The 10,723-nt window shown below is 40.5% G+C and overlaps 2 pseudogenes; both read left to right on the forward strand.

The window, feature by feature from the left end:
- Nucleotides 1-210: 210 nt before the first annotated feature.
- On the forward strand, nt 211-1,092 carry LOC117875527 (annotated as a pseudogene).
- Nucleotides 1,093-1,095: 3 nt separating this feature from the next.
- Nucleotides 1,096-3,174, forward strand: LOC117875528 (annotated as a pseudogene).
- The last annotated feature ends 7,549 nt before the right edge of the window (nt 3,175-10,723 follow it).

Here is a 10,723-nt window from a genome sequence, read left to right on the forward strand (position 1 = left end):
CCAAGATAATGCTAATAGAGCAATTAATACAACCTCATCAACATGAAGAACAAATATTGTTATCAAACACAGAGATCACATCACCTTGTAAAGATTATAAATATCCCTTAAAATCTGATCCCAAAGAATCAGAATTAGAGCAGAATATGCATTCTCAAATACAAAAAGAAGGGAAAAAGACAAAAAACAGGAGAGTCAATGTCTACAAACATGCAGTGTAACAAAAGCAATTTAGAAAACATACAGACATTAGAGCAAAATATTGTCAATGTTCAGAAAAGCCCAAGTAACACTTGTAATGTTTTTGATGGTAATAATGAGAGCATTTTCGAGTCCGCATCTGACATGAAAAAGTTTACTGAAACTATCAAAAATCTAGGTTTCAGAGTAGCAGCCGTGTTAGTCTGTATCTTCAAAAAGAACAGGAGTACTTGTGGCACCTTAGAGAGTAACAAATTTATTAGAGCATAAGCTTTCGTGGGCTACAGCCCACTTCTTCGGATGCATATAGAGTGCATCCATATAGAGTGCATCCAAAGAAGTGGGTTGTAGCCCACGAAAGCTTATGCTCTAATAAATTTGTTAGTCTCTAAGGTGCCACAAGTACTCCTTTTATCAAAAATCTAGACAGATCAATTTGTATAGCCTGTAAGAAGAAAAGGCCAAAGCTTCCAAAGTCTTCCGCAATCACTTTACAATGTCTCCAATTCATGAAGACAATTTAGAGAAAGTATTTAATCCGAGTATATTTAGTTTATTTTGTGAATAAAAAGAGAAAAAGCCCAGGATCAGGATGTAATTTAAAATACAAAGCCTAGAAACTGAAGCCAGAGTCAGACCCAAGCGTGCATCTACAGAACAAAGTATACTTTTCAAATTACTCAAGTCATCCAAAAGAGATTAACCTGCACTGATTCAGGAAGTAAATGGAAAAGAGAACAAGGATGGTAAAGATGGTGAAATTAAGCAGTTCCGTCTGGAAAAAGTACTGTCTTCTCAAGCTTGCTAATATTTACAACTAAAGAAAAGATATTTACTCCCTTTGTATCCTCAATAAACAGCATCAGAACAACTTTCACAGCTGACTCCTAAGGGATGCCTGCTTTACAACTTGATGCAGCCAGACCATTCAACATACCTCAAAAGTCTGAGTCCCTTTCAGGTTCAAAAGTTCCAAGTAACATGGAAAAATATTTGCATACTGATAATGGGAAAAAAATAACTAAATTTACAAATGCCAAACTATGAAAGCACTGACAAAAATTTCTCAAGCTCATTAAAGTCTAGCTGATGTGAACCAAATGTCTCTGCTGGTTTATTAGATGGGGAGGCATTTTCAGGAAACAGCTAAAATAAAATCCGTCCCAGACTTGACCAGATGCTGAGATTTAGTGAAACAAACTTTCACAAGAATGGTACATAGTTAAAGCTGAATTCTGTATGAGAAACCAAATTTTGAAGGACCTCTATTCCTCTGGAGGAAGGAGAACAGGAACTCACTAATATTTGGGGTGAAAATACTTCAGAAGAAAAAGATTAATGTATATTTGCTAAGCTTGCAGTGACTAGTTAAATTAAACATGTAGTAAAAGATTTGCCAAATTAACTTGTATATGAAACCAGAAGGGGGTAGGAATTGTAACTTCATTTTTTGACAACAAAGAGGAAACACATATATTTGGCACAAGACAGCAGACTTGTTCTCTAAAAGTAAATTGGAGCATAGGACTAATTTATGAAGAACATGGTTTCCAGGGAGTCCCTTTAATGTTAGAGCCTGGTGAATATCCTAATTTAGTGTTTTGGGAGAAGATGGAACTATAGATTAGGTTCATGAGATAGATCCCTTGAAAATGCATGGCCACAAAATTGGAGAACCAAAGGTAATAATTTATGTGAACTCTCTCTTTGAAGGTAAATATATGAAACTGGGACCAGAAATACACTTACTGAGGAAGGAAAGCAACAAGAAGTACCGTGAGAAAAGAAGACACTGCTATTTACATCAGTTGGGTCCATAAAAGTGTTCGGAGGCGTTTGGATTCCTTACAATAAATTAGTTTGCAGGTCATCATTTGCTGGAGGAAGATATGTACCAAAAATGGAAAGATTGGGGTGGTTACAGTGAAGAGCTAGGAGATTTCACAAACCCCCATATGATAACGTTCAGTGAAAAATGCTTTGGGAGTAAAAGTTCCAATATTAATGTTTTAGGAATTATTTCCAATTTGAGAGACACTTGGAATGGCTGAGGACACAATCCATAAACGTGTTAAGTGGAGAGTGGGTTGTCTATGAGAATCCTGACTTTACAGGAGAGCAATACATACTTGATAAAGGACTGTATCCCAGCACTGAGGCTTGGACGAGCCACTAATTGTAAGATCTCTTCAATTCAGTCCATAGTTGTGGATACCATCAATAGCCAAATGGGGAAATTTAACGTCCAGTTATTTTCATAACCAGAATTCAAAGGTTACAGCCAAATATTTGAGAAAAAATCAATTATATTGATGTTTCATTTGCTATAACGTCTTCAAAGATTTTGGGTGGCAGCTGGATTGCATATGATAAAGAAGATTTCTCTGGTAGTCAGTATGTGATGGAAGAAGGAACCTATCCTAATTTGTCTGCAATGGGATGTCCACCCCAAACAAGACTTAAATCTCTATATGTTATAAACATTAAGCTTTCAGAGCCAATCATATCCTCTTTGAAAAGGAAGGTTTCAAGGGGAAGAAAATTGAATTTAATACAGAAATCTTAAATCTTCAGTTCCAAGGATACAATCCTCAAATAGTTTCAGTTCAAGTTCTTAGTGGAATGTGGGTAATCTATGAGTACAGTAATTATAGAAGGCATCAGATGCTGTTGTCACCAAATGAAATCCCAGACTGGTGTAAGTTAAGTGGCTATTACCAAACAGATTCTCTACATACTTTATTACAGAAACATATATACTTTAGAATTTGAAATAAGGAAACTGGAAAGTTTATGTCAACTGATAGAAATATAGATCATTTGCTTCTCAGAGCACAGGTTACAGAAGATGCTAGGTTAGATGACCAGGTCTGGGGTTATCAAGAGGGACTCAAATGCAGGATGGCTGACTATTTCTGCTTGACAGTTGTAGGAAATCTTATAATTCCTAGGCCTTTCACTCAAGCAGAGTGAAGACAATATTAGCATGTTAATCTTGATGCCAGGATCTATAGCAAAGGGAGTTTAAGAATTTAATTGAAATTATATAATAATATGAGGAAAGGGAATAATGGAAGCAAGCAGTGGTTATACCAATAGGAGAACCTGGCATTTTACATACAAGACCTGCTGCATATAGACCTATTGTCCTCACATCATATGTGGGCAAAATTATGGAAAGAATGATAAATGAGAGCTTAGTAGCATATTTGGAAAAAATGAAATTATAAACTGTGTCCTGGTTTCGGGAATGGAATATGCACAGTTGATAATATTGTAAGATTAGAAACCAGGAGGAACAGAGAGTTCACTACAAAAGCAATTTTCCCTCTCTTAGTATTGACACCTCCTCATCAATTATTGGGAGTGGACCACATCCACTCTGACTGAATTGGCATTGTCAACACTGGTTCTCCACTTGTAAGGTAACTCCCTTCTCTTCATATGCCAGTATATTTATGCCTGTTATCTGTAATTTTCACTTCGTGCACCTGAAAAAGTGGGTTTTTTTACCCATGAACGTTTATGCCCAAATAAATCTGTTAGTCTTTAAGGTACCACCAGACTCCTTGTTGTTTTTGTGGATATAGACTAACACAGCTACCCCTCTGATAGAGAGTTTATGATAACTGTCTTTCTGGACATTGAAAAAGCATTTGACATGCTAAGGAGGAAAGGCTTGCTGTACAAACTAGCAGGAAGTGGAATAAAAGGAAGACTGTTCTGGTGTGTAAGAGACTTTTGAAGTAATAGAACTATGCAAAGCTTTGTCAAATATTTATAAACTTATTAATGGCACTCCGCAGGAGAGTGTTATCAGCCCACCCTGTTTAATATTATGATTAATGATTTCCCAGGGAATATACAGGCAGGAATAGGTATTTGTGGATGACCGTGCTATATGGGCCAAACATAGAAGACTTAAAATAGCTATGGAGAGAACCAGTGAGGTGCTATGGCAGATTTCAGAATGGGGATATACTTGGGGATTTAAGTTCTTACTTGGTAAAACAAATGGAAAGATCTTCACAAAAAGGAAGGTTGGGGAAGAATGGAACCTATATCTCTATATAGAAAAAATACATATAGTTCAAAATTTTGCATTCTTAGGAATTATGTTCGATAACAAACCAACTTGGAAGGATCATATAAAGACTAAATAAAAAGGCAGCATAAATCTGCTTAAAAGTATTGCTGGGAAAAATTGGGGTGCAGATAAGAACACATTGCTGATGCTGTATAGGGTATTAATAAGACCAGTTTTACATCATGGACGCCAATACTTTAATTCAACTTCTAAATCATCAGTTAAAAAATTAAAGTCAATCAAAGCCCAAGCTCTGTGAATCGCATGTAGTGCTAGTATTATAACTCCGTTATGTGTGCTGCAGGTAGCAACCAGAGAAATACCTATAAATTTAAGAATGAAATTGTTAGATTTAAACTTTTGGGAGAAGGTTAATGGAAATAGTGAAGATAAGAGTACTAAATGGATATACGAGGATTGTTGGGAAGCAGGAGCCACAGATTCTTCCTCAAAGTTGGGGGCCCATGAGGCCCCACCCCCCCTCCGTGGCCCCGTCCCTGCCCCTCCTCTTCCCCTGAGGCCCTGCCCTCCTGGCCAAGTTGGAATCTGGAACTGGGCCAGGGATCCTGAGCCCCTCCACCTGCCTGGGGTGGGGAGGCCTGAGAGCAGCCCCCGACCTGTGCCCCAGAACAGGTGGAGGGTCCAGGGCTCACTACAGCTGCCCACACGGCTCTTATTCCTGACCCGGCCAGGGCCGGCTCCAGGCACCAGCTTCTCAAGCAGGTGCTTGGGGCGGCCGCTCCGGAGAGGGGCGGCAGGTCCAGGTATTCGGCGGCAATTCTGTGGACGGTCCCTCACTCCGCCTGGAGTGAAGGACCTCCCGCCGAATTGCCACCGAGGATCGCGATCGCAGCTTTTTTTAGATCGCAATGGCCGCTTTTTTTGTTTGTTTGTTTTGTTTTGGCTGCTTGGGGCGGCCAAAACCCTGGAGCAGGCCCTGGACCCGGCTCCAGATTCTGGCCTGGTTGGGAGGCAGAGCTTTGAAGGGAAGAGGAGTGGCAGGGGGCTGGGCCTGGGGCAAAAAGTGTATGGTCCAGGCCTCTTCACTTTCAAAAGTGGGAGGGCCATGGCCCCTTGACTCTCCCTGTTCTGGAACCCCTGTTGGGAATTAAGTAGACAAGAAATAACTGGGCACCACAAATTAACAGGATGTGTAAAAAATTTGGATGAAAAGAAATAAATTAAAATCTCTACTTAGAAGAAATCAAACTATATCTGGACGGTTGGCTCTCCAGTTTTGGATTTGGAATTATACAATAAAACAAAGAAGAGCAGGACTGTCAAATATGATGACTAAGGTTTATGAGATTATACATAGCAAATGAGGTCAGCATTGACAACACTGGTAGAGTGGAAACGGACTTTTGTATCCCTGAATTTGGAATTAAAGATCTATGGGACCATCTAACCTTGTGGCCATTATGATGGGCATACTGTTGGCACTGATCTGAATAAGGGACATATGCCCATCTGTGACAGTCTACGCCCCTAGGGTCAGGGCAGCGTGGCCTAGCGGCCAGAGTCTATAGGGCAGCCCTTAGGTTCAGGGCAGCGTGGCCTAGGGGCCAGAGTCTATAAAGTAGCCCTTGGGTGCTGGCCAGTGTGGCCTAGCGGCCAGAGTCTATGAGGGTAGGGCGCCCACCAAGGGATGTGGTGGCCCCAGTAGTGGGGCCTGTGCCCACCTGACTCCACCAGGCCCCAATCCAGGGCCCTAACAGTGGCACTGCAACTTGCTACTGACTCAGCAGGGGGGTCCTACCGAAACACACTGAGGTTTCCCAGGTGGGAGGTACCACTCCATCACCCTTCCTGGGTCACTTCCTACCAGTATCTGCGTTGGGGTCTTCCATGAGATGTCAGGTTCTCTGTGGTCAGTTGGGCCAGTCGCCTCCGGTGGCTCCTCTAGTCACTGGGGTACAGATGGTCCAGGGAGGCTCTGATTCCTGGCACAGTCAGGGGCTGTGGCTGGCCCTCCACAGGAGCTTCCCAGACAGGTCCTTCCCCTGGGGCCTCCAGCCCAGAATGAGCAGGGCTTCCTTCTTTTATACTGCTAGCGCATTTGGAGCATGCCCAGTCCCGCCTGGGAGGCGGGACTTCCACTGTCAGTAATATGGGCTTGACCCTATTTGGGCTAGTGCAGGGTAAGCAGACCCCGTCACACCTTCTATGACTGATATCCTATCTGAATCTTTATTGGGTATAACAGCAATTAGAAAGGGAGCCCTGGAAAACAGGAATGACATAATACTGTTCTTAAATAGGGAGATAATACAACTAGGTATACATATATTAATAGTGTGGATTCCAGTGTATATCGGGATACTGGTCAATGGAAAGGCAGATAAAGCAGCTAAAAGTGCCTTAAAAATGAGGAGGTTGATATAAAGATTCCTCTGAGTACACAGGACTTCAAAAGTTTGGTTAAGAGTGAAATTAAGGAACAATGGCTAGAACAATGGACCAAAGAGAAAAAAAGGATGAAGATTCTGTGAAATATGTCCTAAACTTGAGGATAATGGTATACTTAATAGCTATGATAGAAGAAGCGAAATAACTATATTTAGATTGCCAACAGGTCACTGTGACCTGAATGGTAATTTATATTTACTAAACAAGTACAAAGACTGGTTGTGGGACACATGCAAAGCCAAACAAACAGTTGAGCATCCGCTGTGGCAATGCAGTGAGAATTGCACAGAAAGAAAGATTCTTTATGAAGAACTGAGATCCCTCAAGGTGAAAGAATATAGTCTGAAAAGATTAGTGAGAGTACCGGGAAAGTAATAGCATTAATAAAGCATTGCTTTTGCTTTTTTATGGATACAAGACTGGGTGAGAGGAAATAGATTTTTGCTTATGTGAAAACTGCAGTGGGTGGTGGTCATAACCCCCCACATGCTAGGGGCTGAGAAAAGAAAAGAAAAGAAAAGAAAAGAAAAGAAAAGAAAAGAAGGGGACTGCAAGGGAAGTAGTCTGCAGTCACTTCCTGGGAGAAGGTAGGTTTGTTTGGGGCTACAGAGTTTGGCAAGAAGTCGGGACGGGGGGAGGAAGTAGTCTACAGTTGCTCCCTGGGAGGAAGGAATTTAGGTCAGCAAACCCAGAGGGGGATAGGGCCATAAGGTAGAGAAGGAAAGGAGGAAGGAGTCCAGGGAAATAGCGATGTGGACTGGGAGCAAGTAGACCATAGTTGCTTTATATAGGGGTCTCTGGGCTGGAACCCAGCATAGAATGGGTGTGGGGGGAGAGAGGGAAACCTGCATTTCCCTACCTGGTCCGGCGAGGCTACCAAGGGAGACACATAGTGATCTAGCTAGAAGGCTGAGTTGTGAAGAGGGAGCACTGTGAATTATGTTAAGAAAGACTACTGCAACAGTGGAGCGACCATTGGCAGGGGGCAACATATGGGATGAAAGCTGCTACACTATGCCTGGCCAAGAGGTGGCCATCACAGCACCATCCTCCCCTACTGATATTAATATGAGTTTTGACATCCATTGATTTTGATGAGAGTAGGAAAGGGACCAACAATAAATAGATAGTAAGGATACATTTATAAAACAATCTAAAACATGATTTTTTTAAAATCTAGTGATTTGCTGGAATATAGACTTTGAATGATTCTTGAGTATGAATCAATTGTAACATCATCTTGAAAATAATGGCAAATGACTACTCACCTGGCTTAGCCTTTTCTGTCTGGCGGGTAGGATGCCTTGCATATTTCGTTATGCAAAACCACACCAACAGCCATCTGGGTGCAAACAAAGGCCCCAGAACAGATGGGAGACTGAGTTATTTGCTTTTGATGTTGCACAACTAATAGATTATTTAGTAGTTTTCCTGAGCATTACATCCAGGGAATAAAATGACAACCTAGTTAATGCTCATTTTGCCTCTCTGTGAAGGCCAAAAAGAGGTAATATCACTTTAACAAAAAGATTTAGATCCTGATCCAAAGACTATTAAAGTCAATCTAAACACTCTCATCAATGTCATGACCTCTGAATCAGGTCCTTAATGACTCCCTCAGTCTGTGAGGACCCTAATTTTGTGGCTAAAATGGAAAAAAAATGAAGCTAATAAATTATACTAATATCTAGCCTGAACCTACCAACCCTTGCACATGTGACTTTAGCTGGAATTGTGGGAGCTTAGCCTTTCTGAAAAAAAACCACGCTCAGAGCTGTTTTCCGGAGTTGAGGGGCTTGATTCTTTTCTCAGCTCCAGTGATGTAAATCAGGAGTAACTCCACTGAAGCCATGGATGGAATTATATCCGTGCAAAACCAATTAACTGTATGTGAGGGATGAATCCATTTTCTGATGTCTCTGAATTGTGCGGAGCAATTGGCTTTTGCTGTCTAGTATCCTTTTTCAATACTGTCATGCATTTTTCTGTTTCAAGAATAGGTTTTCCTGTGTTTTTGTTAAATCCTTTCTCTCCAGTCAAGGAAGAAACCTATTCTTTGAGAACAAGGATGAATCCTGAGCTCTCTTCTCGCTCCCCAAAGGGAGCAGAGAGCTCCTGGATCGCCATTGCTGGGGATTCCTTCAGCATGAGGTTGTCCCCAGTGGGCACACAGTTAGCATAATAAACTCCTAGGCTACTTCCTTTTGAGGCATCCAATGTAGGAGGTGAGGAGGGGGCATGGCCATAGTGTCTTCTGACAGTCCAAGGTTGGCAGTGGCCTCTTGGGCTGGGGGAGAGGGGTAGTTCAGTCAGCCAGTATAAAATAGAACAGCTTCATGTTTGCTGGGGCCAGGATAGGCATAGAACTGGATGCAGCTGAGTATCTAAGCTTAAGTTTTTCTGCCTGTTTGGAAGTTATGGCAATACTATTTCTAACCATCTTTATTTTGATCTAAACAGCTCTCTTTATTCCTTATCTAACATTGTAACTGCAGTACAATTTTTAGCTGTATAAATTCATGTTCATCCTTCTGGAAATATTAAAAACATCAGTTTTTAAAATGACAAAATCTAATTCATTCAGCAAGATTTATTCAATATCCACATGCTGGCAATTTAAACAGCACACACTACCAATGTGCATGTTTTTATACATTAATTTCCAATTGCCCTCATCAGTGATTTGGCATTAGCTCATTCCTCTCGCTCAATCTTACACAAATTAAACAATTTCCCCAAGGGAAGTGATAGTTAATTAACTTGTATAGGGTTTTAAAATAAGCCCCTGTGTGTATGTTCAATTTGTAATCATTTAATATTTCTAAAGTATATTATTAGCAATAAAAATAATTCTATTTCTTCTGATTTTCATTAATAAACAGGAATAAGTAGATTTAACACATTAAAAATTGATTATAGACTCTAGTAGGTGCAGGGTCAAAACCTAGGAAAGCACTTTTGCTTACTAACTCTCAGCTGTGATTCTACAAAATATGTATCCATTGACAATATAGTAGTAGTGTTACTATATAGGGCTAGTTAAATATTTGTTGTTGGTGCTGCTTCTTTGGGAGGGGACGTTGCCTTGCAATCAACATTAATGAATGACTAATTTATTGTACAAGGAAGTGCATCTAGAAGCTGAAATAGAATACTTACCCTTACAATATGATCCTTCTATAGTGGCACCTGCACTGCAAAAAGGTTATTAATGGAATTATAATTACCTTTTAAAATAGTTCCATTTTTCTTGAAATAACATCACTAATGCAAAAGTTATTTTTCATATTACTCAGAATGAATAGCCAGAATTTTAGTAGCTCAGTGGGTATATATCATTTCACTTACCACTAATGTTAATATGAATTTTTTTGAGTACCAAACTATTTTTAGCTGGTCTGCACAAACACAGTTACATTTGCATCTAGCAAGATGTATCCTGGCAACAGTATATTTTTAGATTCCTAACAATTTAGTCTTTTCATTTTATGCAAATGATCTGCTACTGCAAGAATAATGAGAATTCAAGATGGCTGACTTTTATAGCTAAGAGCTATAGATGGAATCTAGGAGAATGGTATATTATACATTTTCCTCAATATGCCTGCTCAATAAAAACTGAAGGCTTGATTCTTGATTGAGAATTTACACCCAGCCCTGTGTGTTGCATAAGTGGGCCACCCTGGGTGGTGCCCTGAGAAGGAACTATTAGCCAAAGTCTGAGTTCCTCCTGTGCACTCCCTTGATCTGATCTGTGGGGAGGAAAATAATTTATTGTAGCTCTTACTATGGTACAGCATATTTCCCCACATGCACAGTTACAGCTCTGCTGGCCAGCACTTCGGAGGTGAGGGACGGAACTAAAGCTCTACCAATTTCCCATCCTTCTGCATTGCTATCCTGTCCATTTGCTATCAAGGAAAAGTATTTGTCCCACAGAGCCTGCTCTTTCCAATTATAAACACTAACTCAATCAGTGTCGGCTACATCACAGACCTTAAGTAATGCATAGGCCTTTTCTAACCT

This window comes from Trachemys scripta, chromosome 3 (assembly GCF_013100865.1).
Source record: "Trachemys scripta elegans isolate TJP31775 chromosome 3, CAS_Tse_1.0, whole genome shotgun sequence".
NCBI lineage: Eukaryota > Metazoa > Chordata > Testudines > Emydidae > Trachemys > Trachemys scripta.